Raw genomic sequence first — 13,908 nt, 5'->3', positions numbered from 1 at the left:
CCATTCACATTTTTTTTAATGTAGTCGCACAGAATGCCTATATCTGCAACAGGGAACTTTCCAAACTTGAACATTTGAAGTGGGTAAACTGGACAAATATTATTTGCAAAAGTTCAGTGGCATGCATTACCATGTTACCCAAAAGCAATTAATAACCACAATCATTGAAAGAGAAAGCTTGACTTACCAGAGTAAAAAAAACCCACATCCTAATATAATAGAAACTAGGTATAACTGTTAGCATATGATAATGAAGAGAGCATTTAATCACATCTTGGCCCCAGCCTTGGTTTTGACTCATAAGTCACATCGATATCCTTATTTCAATCACCTCAATTCACAGATGAGACAAACAGTAATAAATTCCATAATGAGATAAACAATTATGAACTAGTGTAACTCAATGTGTCTTATTGATTATAATATGCAGAAAATGTGAAACATTTTAACAACATGTATCTTAAAAATTACTATCAGTGGGTATTCGATATGTTTTCATTATTTAGTTTATGATTTTTTAAATTGCAGTTCAAGATTAAGTGAAAGCCACTGAAAAGTATTAGTATAACAACATAAAACTTGAGCAAAATTTTTTATCTCTCAAGATTCATTACATATTAAACTATTAATTAGCAGTTGTAGGCTCAAGGACATATTTAATAAAAGGTGAAAGGTGCATCTAATCAAGCTACAAACAAAACAAAATAAAACAATCTATGTTTCTCCCAAGTAAAACTTTCTTAAGAAGAGAAGCTTATAGATAAAATGGAGTCTGTCCTGAAAACTGGGGGCTTTTACAATTTTCAAAGGTCAGAAAACATGAGATTATGTGAGATGGTTATAAACATTTGAGTGCACAGAATCTAATGTATCATATTTCATTATTAAAAAATCGGGAAATTACACATAATATCCAATTTATTGCCTAATAGCTTAGAGAAGAGACGTGGACAGTTAGCACTCTGACAAGTCACCTCTTAACTATGGAAACAACTAATATAATAGGATTAATGCTCTCAGGTGGCAAGCAATGGTTTGGAACTTTATAACCTACGGTAACAACCAATTTTCTACTTCTCTGAAGACAGAGCTTCCATTAGGTCAACAAAGTATGACTTCTAGAGATGCCCCATGACCCTTCTCTGATCAGACAGCATCTGCCACATACTGATTTATGTACAGCAGAATGCTTTAAAATAGAAACAAGGATATTTCACGATGCCTAGAAAAAATGGATTTGACAAAGTAACTCATTTCCTGGTCTCTAGATTTCCTGTGCATTTATTTTGGTTCCTAGAATAGTGAAGAACTTCACTTTACCTAACTTTAAAATGAGCAACAGTGAAATATGATTGCATTTCAAAAGCCAGGAAAATATATACATTAATACCTCTGTGGATGACAGTTTGATCTAGTCTAACCTGAGGTGTTCAGAAGAAAAACCAGAATTTATAACAAAATATTTAGAAGAATTATTGTTGCAAATATTCCTTTGGGAAAGTCTGTAGCGCCTAAAAGAACAAACAATTTTGACATTTTTTTCTGTGATCCTTTTAAAGCAAATAAATAATATACTAATAACAAGCAGGTTTTATCTGTTTCTTCAAGGAGAACAGACAGACCCTTTCTCAGGCTAAGAAAATCATTTTTCCTACTTGCTCTTTGTCGAGTTAAGTACCAAAACCACATTTCTTTAATATAACATTTACCATAATAATCACTTATATGTATATAATTCCCCACACATGACTGCAGGTAAACCTCACAATCAACAACTCCACAAAGCCATACCTATTTTATATATGCTGAAAGTAAAATTCCCAAAAGATGCAAGGGACTTCCATTTGATCATCTGCCTTTTAAATACTAGAACAAGAACTCTAGCTCAAATCTCTTTCAAAAGTAAACGAGCTTTCATTTAGAAAAGACCATTGTGTATATTAATCTGAATAACTGAAGTTGCACTATATTTCAGGGATACATGGTTATATACAAATTCACATATTTGCAGATATTTATTACTGTTCCTCAAAGACAGCATATGTATGTTTCTCTGGCTGCAATATTTGAACAGACCACCCCAGGGTGAATATTGATCCTACTGAGGCAAATAATTTCAACAATTACATAAGAATGTGTCAGTGGTCAAATCTGCTCCCCCTGCCCCCCCCCCCCAAAAAGAAAACCTTAACTCAATGACAATCTGTTTCTTTCAGCGTCTTCATCTCTGAAGCCATGAGAAAGGTCTTTCTTGTTTCATTGTTTCCCTTCTACAATCCAGAAAGGATATCAATAATTTTTGCTGGACAAGCTATCATTTGCCCCTGTTACGTAAATAACGTCTTTAGAAGGTTTCATCCGAAAGGAAGTAAAAATCTATGTCACTTTCCTAATCAGCTGCCAGGCATCTGACACACTGACATGTTTTCAGAGGGGAAGATGGAATTACCATTTTAGAAAAGTGATAGAAACTTTGGGTGTCTTCTCAGAAAATTACAAAAGAAAAGATGGTCTTTAAATAAGTGGCAATTGGGGAAAGGATTCTGTCTCTCTCTAAGAAGAATGAAGGGGAAAGGCAAGAGTTTAAAAGGTGTGTGTAATTTTACTCTAAAGTGTGATAAAAGTTTCAGACATCACTGAACATCTTGATTTGATGACTAAATAAGAAAGGACTGAAGCAACTTAACATGCTCTCATACAGTTAACATCTGCATGGGTTACCACTGTCCATTAAGGTCCTTGACTCCAAGCACAATTTCATTCACTTCATGTCCTGCTAATGAGAAGAATAAGCAGCTAGATAAAACAAACAGTGCAGACCACATTCTGTTGACCATCCACTGACATGATTGAAGGATAAAATGTGAATGTGTTCTTAAAAGAATACAGAAATCCAGATACCATCCAAATAAGCAGAATAAACACAGAAACCCATTGACAAGGTTTGTGGGTTTTTTGGTTTCTGTTATTTGTATGCTGTGTTGAGGGGGTCACATTTCATTCTTTTTCCATGTGAGTATCCCATTATTACAGCACCATTCGTTGAATTTTTGTTTGTTTTTTCCTTCTTTTGTTTGCTTGTTGGTTTGTTTTTCAGGGGAAGTGCATGGGCTGGGAATAGAACCCAAGTCTCTCACATGGCAAGTGAGAATTCTACCATTGAACTAACCTTGTACCCCCCGTTTTTGTTTTTTTTAATCAATTTTATTAAAAAAGAGCAAAGTGAAAGCTGACAAGAATAAGATTGCTAACAATTAGTGTTTTGGGCGCTCCCATATTTGGTGCTTCATCATATATTTGAGATAAAATCTCAGTAAGTTTGGCCTATTTCAGCCAATTTAACACACAAAACAAGAAACAATGCAAACAAGAGCAAGATGAAAAGGACAAGTATGATGTTAAGAGCAATTTTCCATTATCTGATTCCCATTCATGTTTTGTTTCCCTGCACAAAAAAAAACTGAAAAGTTTACTGTGACCCTGGTTTCTTTCCATTCTTGCTATAATTGAAACTATTTAAATAGGAGACTGAATTTTTATACTGACAAACGACCCGACTTTTCTTGTGAAATTGCAGAATGTTGGATTCCTCTCTGATCCAAATCCTTTCATGGCAGTCAAGTGACTGATAAGCAGCAGGAGCTCAAAACTCTCAGGAAAGTGGGCTAAGGACAAATGTAATTATTGTAGTTTGACATATTTATTTCTAAAACCAGATATAATTTTTTTTCTTTGCTATGTCAGGTTGGTTTTCCTGGATTTACCCAGTTCAATCATTGATTTAGTTCTTTTCTTGACAGTAACAGTTGTCAAAAATACTCTTCAAATTGTCAATCTTGGGTCAAGATTAAAATCTCAAGATTAGTGAAAAAAGTTAAGTTATATTTTTTAATGGAAAGACAGAAATCATGAATATTCTAGGGTTATGTTGCCAATATATTTAAAGAACATTATAACCTTATGAAACCTCCAAGAAAAGGACAATGCTACTAAGATACTTGACAACTAGGCAAAAATCTTTTTTACAAAAACTAACCCCTTCCATGTTCCAAAGAGCTAATACTATACACAAACACTCATACGTGCAAATCCACTAACACATTACCTTCATAACAGATATCAAAAGAAAAATTACTGTAAAATATTTTGATGAATAAAACATATTAATATTAATGAGAATGCTCTAAAAAACAAAAGATTTTGTCTTTATTGACAATTTACCCAGTTTTGGTTGTTAACTGACTGTAGAACTCACATAAGGAACAAAAGAAAAGGAACTGATGATCCTATAGCAGATTTAAAATCTATATTGCTATTTTCAGGAAGCCAGTGACAACAGCTTATTTTCAGGAAGCCAGTGATAACAGCTAATTGTCCAGTTTAGCTTAATGGTTCACTGTGTAGCTCACAACTGGTAAAAATAGTCAGTGATGTTATGAGTTCACGTTTTCAATTATTTTAGGATGTTGATAGTTCTGGAAACTTCCTATTGCGTAGTTCTTCTGTAATGATTACAGTTCCTTATTTTGTAACCTAACAGCTGAACCCAATAATTAACAAATACTAAGAGAAAGGAACACCATTAACCTCTCCCAAAGTGAACATATACCTGTTTATTTTATTCTGCATGTTCAAAGGGAAAGATGGTTTTGAATGTCTTTTGCATTCTCAAAGCTTACACCAAGCAATACTAATGGCAAATTGATGATTCTGTGTAATAGATAGCACCTTTAATTATTTTTAATCAGTAATTAACATTTAACAGCATTTTCTAACCCTATAAAAAGATCTTCATTTGGCTGAGGAAATCTTCACAGACAAGCTCCCTGAAAGGGAGCACTTAGCAACAGCAAATCAAATGCAGCCCTTCAATGAAGTTGTTAGACACACAACATCAGGAACTGCTGCCATAGCGAGGGCTTGTTAAAAATCGATTCATTCTAGTGATCAAAGCTGAAAAATCGTTCCGCAGCCTGCTTCATATCAATAGACAATTTCGTGCAGTACATCACACACACAAAAATAAGGTCTAACAGCAGTGGAGAGCATCAGAAATGCGGCTTTCAAAACAATATTTAAAATGGATTTCTGTCATAGGATAAAGGATGGGCTTAAATAGAACATGGTGTCAAATAGAAAGGTTGAGCCTTTTAACATAATAAAAGCAATCAATGAAGCTTCTTTTCTAGTTTCAATATGAAAAAAAGGAATCTCGTTTTCTGGAATGGAGATGTAACACAGACCTTGATGTGGCTTTAAAAAAATTATTATTGAGGAATTATTTGCTTCTGGTCTCCAGGCATATATTTATTACATGTGACTGTGTGTATTATATATGGGCATCAGGGCACAAAAACATAGATTAAAAATAAACCATTTTATGGCTGATATGTTTCTTTTTTTTTTTTTAATAAAAGAAACTCCAATTTTTTTGAGCTGTCTAGATAAAGCCATAGAACAAACAAATTATTTTCCATAATGCAATAAGGGGACTGCCTCAAGTCCAAGTCTTTTAACTTAATACTATAAAATAAATATGTCATATGTTTACTGTCTTTCACAAAATGGGAATGAGTCCCAACCATAATCAATTCTTCCTTCTAAAGCTCCACATTTCACATTTTAGATTTGATGTATCATATAAATCACTCGAGTAAATATTTTTCAAAGCCCTGATTAGTTTATATATGTATCTTAGAAACCACTCTTTGATGAGTTTTTTTTGAAATCCCTGATTAGATTAAAAGTGATTAGCATCCACTCTATAAAATATTAACAGAATATGTTATAAGATTTTTTTCCCTTTGGGCAATTAGTTACTTCTAAATTATGAAACCTTCTATTTATCACTTATTAGGTTGTATTTCTATTCTGTTGTTAAAGTTTCTGATTCCACTTCAATGTCATGAGCACAGAAAAAGAAAAAAATACAAAAAACTAAGTCTATATTCTCTCTTGTTGCTCATCTTAACTCCCCCTTCTCCTCTTGTGGCTCTACCAGCAGCCTATGCGTCCCTACTAAGTCTTACTTCCTTTAGAATATTCCAATGACTACATTATACACCTTTCACCACAATTCTCAGCCCCACTCCCCACTTACTTTCCCAAGATCTTGCCACAGTGCATCTCTACATGTGCTTATCTCCCTTCTGTTCAGAAAGGACACTGACATCATTGGAAATGTACAATAATGATATTAGAAAAAAGGAGAACGGGAGAAGGACCATCTCTAAACAGAATTCTCATGATAATTCTGGAAATTCTTTCTCGCAGATGGAGAAGATGTAAAAGAAAGTGGAAGTCAAAGTTTTGAGTGATCACATAAGGTGAGAAAGCACAAATGTAGCTGAGTTTTCTGATGAAAACAGAAAGATGCAGGACTTAAGAACTGGATTGAGTGGATGACTGAGGTGAGGTTATGGGAATGAAGAACCCGGGCTGAATTGAAAGCTTGCAAACATAGACCCCGATCTCACACCCAACACACAACACTGACAGCCGGGATTCATGATCACTGCTTCCTAGATAGCAGAAGATGGGAAGGAGTTGGGGGCAACTCCAAAAGTTAGAAGTCTCAGATCAGCACAAAGCAAAGCAGAGCCCAAACAAAAAACAAAGCCCTCCATATACACAGAGCTTTTTTAACATCTCATTTTAACTATGAACAGAAAAGCAGGGCTCACCAGATAACTTCTGAAGTTTTACAACATAAAAGGGAGAAACTACAATAAACCAATTTTTAAATTTAAAAGGGAAGAAAAACTTAAGGAAACATAGACAATACAAGGAGAATGGGGGAAAAAGTCCTGCAATTAATATATACAGAGAAGGAAAGAAAAGGAGAAATATAGCCTATCAATGAAAACAGAAGAATAAGATGATGAATAAAACTATTGCCAGATCAGGAAAGAGCCCTTAGAAATTAACAACTTAATTGTCAAAATAAAACAATCAATACAAAGATTGAAGAATATTGTTGAATAAATCTCCTTGAAAGGAAATTAGAGGATCCATTCTAGAAATACGACACCCTCCTACTTAGCATTTCAGATAGGAAGAAGAGATAAAACAGGAGCAAAATATGTTTTTAAATAATTTAAATGCTTCTTTAGAATTGAAAGTTAAAAATATGAAACTTAAAGGGCCATAATTTGCCTGGCACAATGATTAAAAAATTACACTAAATTATAGAGTTCTGAAATTTATGCTCAACAGAGGTAACTAGAACTTACATAAAGGAAACAAACACAGTAAAGAAACAGTCACTTACAAATTAATAAGAATTAGAATGGTACTAAGCAGAACGTTAGATAATGGAAGACAATGGGAGAATTGTCTGCAACTTAGAGGGACAGTACCATGTAAACCTAGAATTCTAAAATAGCTGAATTATACCTAAGAGTAAAGTACAAAAATGATATTTTCAGACATTATAACAGTAAGAGTAATACCTAATACACACACACGCATTTAATATTTACAGCATTCCTGGGAGATAAGTACTCTTGCTACTCTTACTATCTCCATTTTACAATAGAAGAAAAACAGGCACAGAAAAGCTAAGTAATTTGCCCAAATTCATATGGCTCATAAGTGGCCGAGCCTGTGGATTTGCCTCTTGGCAGTCAGACTCCTTCTATGAGGTACTTGAGGATGCCCTGCAGCACAGTAAATCAGTCTGGAGGAAAGAACACGTAGGAACCAGGAGAGCTGTCAGGTAAAGTCCTGTACCTATATGCAACTAGCCCAAAGTGGGGAAGGGGAGCAGAGCATCTGCTAGACCAGTTAGTTAAAAGACAAGATAATTAATGTAATAAAGAAATAAAATTTAAAAACCTAAGGCTTTATATATAATAAGGAAAGAAATATGAGCTAAATGAAAACAAACAAACAAAATGAAAAAGAAATTAAATATAATCACAGCACACTATTTAGTTTTTTATCCAGTAACACACATATAGCTATAGTTATACAACCACTCTATAATGAATGGCTTCATTAAAAATAGTAATGTAACTATAATGGTAATTTGGTGGGGAAAGAAGGGGATGGCATAAAAGAGCTTTATTTTAATCTACGATAGTTGAGGTTAACTAGAATATTGAAAAATTAGCAAAACAATATCAATACATATGTAATATTTTCGTACAAGCATAATAAACTGAGAAGTATGCCACCTCTCTGAAGGCATAATTGAGGGCTAATAGTGAAAATGCTTATAAAACATTTAAAGACATTACTAATTTATAGGATGTTTTTTACTTGTTAGTTTCTGTTTCCAAATGTATGCTGAATGAGTTTTATATGATAAATGAGACTGTGTAGCACTTTATAGTATGGGGCTATTTCAACCTTCTTTGGTAGTTTCCTACAGTAGATTTTTTGAAAGAGGCTAAGGGTTCTTACCTCAATTTTGTTAGCATGCGATCTTGGATAGAAGTAAAAAATGCTAAATCTTAAAGAAACATTATACTTATCTAGTGCAACTCTTCCCTCTAATATATAGACAAATTCTCTGAAAAGTAAAATAACTTATCTCATGTCACATAATCAACAAGGGACAGAGACATGACTTTAATCTAATCCTCTAAGTTCAAGTGTAGAGTTCTACATGCCTCAGTTAAATCAACTGATTCTCAATTTCTGTATTACTAAAAAAGAAAAATGAATGTGCCTATGGCTAAGACCCCTTGCAGTATAAAAAATCTGGGACTTGGACAGAAGAAAAGGAACTGACATTTTCAAAGCACTTATCCAGCACAGATACTATGCTAGATGTTTTAGAAGATAACGTTGCTCTTGTATATGAATGTTGATTCCTCTTGCTAAGAAGTATAAAGAAATGCAGCTATAAACTATATCACATTTTCTCTGGGAAACTCAAGCTGTCTCAATAGCATCATTAAAATGATAATCAGGAAGACAATGAGGCAACATGAAAAAATACTTATGGCATAACATAAAGACAAAGATTAATCTATAAAATTGCACATTCATTATAATTATAACTTTTGGGACCAGCCTAAGAGTTTCTTGAGTATAGAAGCCTGATTTCATCTACATTCTTCTGTGCCAGTGCTTGATCCAAAAAGCATTTGTGAAATTAAATTGTATCATATTAAAAAGAAGGAAAAAAAATGAGGTGGTACTTAAAAACTTGAACTAATTCACCAAAATTATTGCGGTTGCCGCAGGGTTATCTTATAGTAGGTATGAATGAATTTTCTTTCTGTTTGTAGCTTTTCAATAAACTAGAGGTATAAGGGAAGAGAGTCCCTAATTTCCAACTCTCAATGCAATCCACTGATTGGTTAAAGAAGACTAAGGTACAAGGTTATCAACTCTACTCTGCCTTATAGAGAATATGTCAGTCTTCCTGAACTTTCCAACTGTAGAGGAAATTTAGTCAGAAGAAGTGTAGAGAGACTATGCTTTACTAATATGTTCTTCTTTTCTATCCAACAACATGTGCTTAAGGAACAATTTCTTTCTCAAGAATCCAAGTGTCAACCAGGAAAAGATGCACTCAGCTGAGAAAAATGTTGTCCTATAGAAAATGGAATGAAGCATTAATTAAAATGGCCACAGTGGCCGATAATTCATGTTTTAACACTTTGTCAGTATTTATTTTCAGTCTTTTTTTTAAATTCAAATGTAAGAAAGCATAGAATGAAAGTGAGGGACAGGAAATATGGAAACAAAGCAGAACTCTAGCCCAGGTCCTGTGAAACTAAAAAGTTATGTCTACTTCTCTAGGTATATTCAGAAAACACAAAATGAAATTACCTATTAAAAAAATAACATCTTGTTTTGCATGTAATGTTCATTTGCACTGTAAAGAAAAAACAAACAAAGCTAGGAAATAAGCCCAAAGGCAACTGCAGGTCCTTTCAACGTCATCCTGGAACCATTAACAGGCCTGTCCAATGATGATTGCACTTTCTAGGGTAGAGTTTCTGAACAGTGGCACTATTCTTTGTAGTGAGGTGCTGTCCTGAGCATTTTAGGATGTCTAGCAGCATCCTTGGCCTCTACCCACTAGAGGCTCGATGCAAAATCCCACCCCTGGAACCTCTGTCAACTTCCACCCACCCCTGCCCCCAGCCCCACTTCTGGTTTGGAAGACACTGCTCCATGGGGATGACCATTGTCCAACCTACTGTTCACCTCTGGTCAGGACCTACATTCAGCCAAATTATTTTTAACTTGTAGATTTTTGTCTGGTACAGCTACAAGTGATTTCTATCTGGTGGGTAAGATGTACTCAAAGCTCAGGATTTTGTTGCCTTATGGGTCAGTGATCAGTTCCACACTAACTTAACCTTATTTCATCATGCCTTTTCCAACTAACTACATTCATTTCTACTCTTAAATGATCTTTGAACCAGCTCTACCATTCTATGGTTCCCTTATTAATGAGTTAATTCTTTGACATAGCTTCATCTTATATTTGCACGAGAATCAGGTTTTCAATGTTTTTTGAAACTATACCTTGACCATTTCTACATCAAAAGAAATGTGCGTGCCATTGCCCTCACCCCAATGAATCATTCCCATAGGCTGCCCAAGGGCCCTGGAGTACTCTACCACCAACTATAAAAACACTCACTTCATGAATGATATGAATTGTGTATTTGTAGCTAGAAATCTGTATAAATTCAATTTAACTAACATTTACTATTATTTAATTATATAGTTACTTCCTCTATAAAGTATAACAAAAACAACGAATAATTCAAACAAGTGTTGCTTCAAATAGGAAAATAAATCAGAAAGTTTATAGAATTTTTACACCATTTGAAGAATTAATCATCATTCCCCACCCCATACTATTAAACAATGCAAAGAGGCACAAATGCATGCAGACACACATGCACATCTGTGCAGGAAAATCCTTGGCTAATTCCTTTCTGGAGACATACAGAACACCCACGAGAGGGGCCAATAAGAGACATTAGATTCAGCAAGAGACCTTGTAAATCCCACAATTTCAAAACTACAGGTAAAGGAGAGGATTGCTCCAGTTAGTAAAGTGGGGCTATTGTGTTTTTAATGCCTTTTCAATGCTAGCTGATCCCTTCCTTAAAAAAAAAAGAACAGCCCTCTGGCTTAGCAAAGTGTCTGGCCAAGAATGGATAGAATAGTTCAGTTTTTATTTTTCATGTATTTAGTTCCTTGTTACCTTTTATTTAAGACACTGTTTTCCATCGTGCTTGTTAACTGATTTATTTAAAAATAAAAGCTCTACAAATAAGAGTACAGATGGTGTTCTAGTTTGCTAGCTGCCGGAATGCAACATACCAGAGATGGATTGGCTTTCAGTAAGAGGGGATTTATTTCATTAGTTCTTCAGAGGAAAGGCAGCTAACTTTTCACTGAGGTTCTTTCTTATGTGGAAGGCACAGGATGGTCTCTTCTGGCCTTCTCTCCAGGCCCCTGGGTTCCAACAACTTTGCCCGGGGTGACTTCTTTCTGCATCTCCAAAGGCCTGGGCTGAGCTGCAAGTGCTGAGATGAGGAATGCCGAGCTGCTTAGTCTGTGCTACGTTGAGCTCTCTCATTTAAGCACCAGCCAATTAAGTCAAACATCATTCATTGCAGCAGGCACGCCTCCTAGCCGACTGCAGATGTAATTGGCAACAGATGAGGTTCACATACCATTGGCTCAAGTCCACAGCAACAGAACTAGGTGACTTCACCTGGCCAAGTTGACGACTGAATCTAACTAACACAGATGCTAAAAGGATATGGCAAAAATTATGAATGTGTTAGGACAGTAAAAATGTTTGGGAAGCATTCTGCTAGAGGAAACTAATTTTTGAAATGGGACTTGGTTTATAATAGCCTGAGCCACTTTTTAATGAAGTGTGAAGACCAACACCAATCTCTCTGTCTTCTACTTTTCTAGTTTGCATAATGGAATTTAGTACTTGTTTCTTTTTAATTATTTCCTGCCTGTTGGTTTTTTCTTTTAAGCAAGACTGTAAGATCTTTAAGGAGAGAAAACACATCAAATCCTCTTTTGCAACTTGCAGAGTAATTTGTTCATGCTGGCCAAATAGTAACACTCAATAAGTATGCAATCATTATTTGATAATTAGCCAGCTTTTAGATTACAAAAGAAATATGATGAGTGTGGCATTTAGTGAAAATAGAGTGCATCTGTATAACCAGTTTAAAACTTGGAAAATTATCTTAGTTCACTTTCTATTGTGTGTATCCCATTTATTTCCTAAGGGCATAGTGATATTTAAGTTTCCAGTCAAAACCTACCAAATTCTTGCTCAGTAAGGCTCATTGTAAAGATTGCTAGATTGTAAGCTCTTACAGAAGTCACAATTATTCCTCAGTTTTAACTGTTATTTCTAAATTCTGAGATGCTGTGCTCTTTGTGTATAATCTGATAGTTTCCTGGAACATCAGGTATCTGTGTGACACCTGAAACTCAGGGTTAGCTTTCTGTAGCTAAGAAAGTCAGCATTACTCCACATAGCAACTGTTAAAGAAGCTGAAAAAGAGGTCAGACTTCAATTAGAGATATAAATGAAGCAGATCTGGTTAGAACTAAGGTAAATCAGAATACAGGGTAAAGGATGCCATTGTCTGTATTTTAAAACTTCAACAACTGTGTGCGATCAAAGGAAGAAATGACTTTGTCCAAAATTTAAATTTTCTGTAGCACACTATCTAATTTAACCTGTCTGGTCAGTTTATTTAAACAACCTAATTATATGGAACCTAGAACAGGGAATGAGATGTGGTTATTCTGTACAGGTTAATGTACATGCCATAATATTTTGGGCAGAAAATAAAAATTATACACATTTGCAACTAGGGACTGGGGAAAAAGTGTGGAACTATTAAACTTCCCCACCTGGGGAATTCCTGATATTCTCATAAGCATTAGGGACTTCCAATTTATTAAGTCAAGCCCTCTCGATCTTGAGGCTGCCTCTTATGAAACATTTCTGCAATGGCAAGCTAAGCCTACTTATAATTATGCCTAAGACTCACCCCAGAGAACCTCTTTTGTCTCCCGATGTGGTCTCTCTCTCTCTAAGCCAAGTCTGCAAATAAACCCAATACCTTCCTCCCTACATGGGCATGACTCCTGGGGGAGTAAGTTTCCCTGGCAACATGGGACATGACTCACAGGGATGAGCCTGGCTCAGCCACCATGAGATTGAGAAAGTCTTCTTGACCAAAAGCGGGAAGAAAAATGAAAGAAAATAAACCTTCAGTGGCTAAGAGATTTCAAACAGAGTCAAGAGGTTAGTTTTATGCGAGCTTCAGCCAGATATTGAAAATTGCTACAGTATGCCAAGCCCTATACAACAATATTCCTGAAAACCCTAAAAAAACTCTAGGCTCTAAGATTCCTTAAAAGTTTCAATTAGTAAGTTTATTTTTTTCAGAAACTTAAATCCTCCAAATTGTTCCTATGCCAGATCGTTCATCAATTGTTTCAAATGTAACTAGGGTTAAAATAGTAAAATTGCAAAAATAGTGTTATCATCAATTTTAACAAACTTGCCACATCAATGCAAGTATTAGTGATGGGTGTTGCATGGGAATCCTGTATTTTCTACACGATTGTTCTGTAACCTCACAACTTCTCTAGTAACTTTTTTTGATTAAAAAAAAAAACTACCAGATTCTTCAGAGGGCTGATAAAGACACATGGAATTTTTAAACTAGAAGGAATTGTCAACATGACTAAAGTACCCTAGAGCTGTGCTGTTCAAAATAGAAGCCAGTAACCACAGAAGGACGGCTATATAAGTTTAAAAATTTAATTCCTCAGTTGCGCTAGCCACATTTCATGTGCCTGATAGCTGCAGGGGAATACTGACTACCATAATAAATAGCACAAATTATAAGATATTTCTATCATTGCATAAAAATCCAT

The 13,908-nt window shown here is 35.0% G+C and overlaps 1 long non-coding RNA gene across 5 annotated transcripts in view; it reads right to left on the bottom strand.

Moving 5' to 3' along the window:
* Positions 1-13,908, bottom strand: part of LOC143684217 (uncharacterized) — a 306,418-nt gene that overhangs the window by 238,802 nt on the left and 53,708 nt on the right. The window lies entirely within an intron of this gene.

The sequence above is a fragment of the Tamandua tetradactyla genome, chromosome 5 (assembly GCF_023851605.1).
Source record: "Tamandua tetradactyla isolate mTamTet1 chromosome 5, mTamTet1.pri, whole genome shotgun sequence".
NCBI classification, from domain to species: domain Eukaryota; kingdom Metazoa; phylum Chordata; class Mammalia; order Pilosa; family Myrmecophagidae; genus Tamandua; species Tamandua tetradactyla.
Note: the sequence above shows the minus strand (reverse complement) of the source record. Positions and strands in the feature narration are given on the sequence as shown.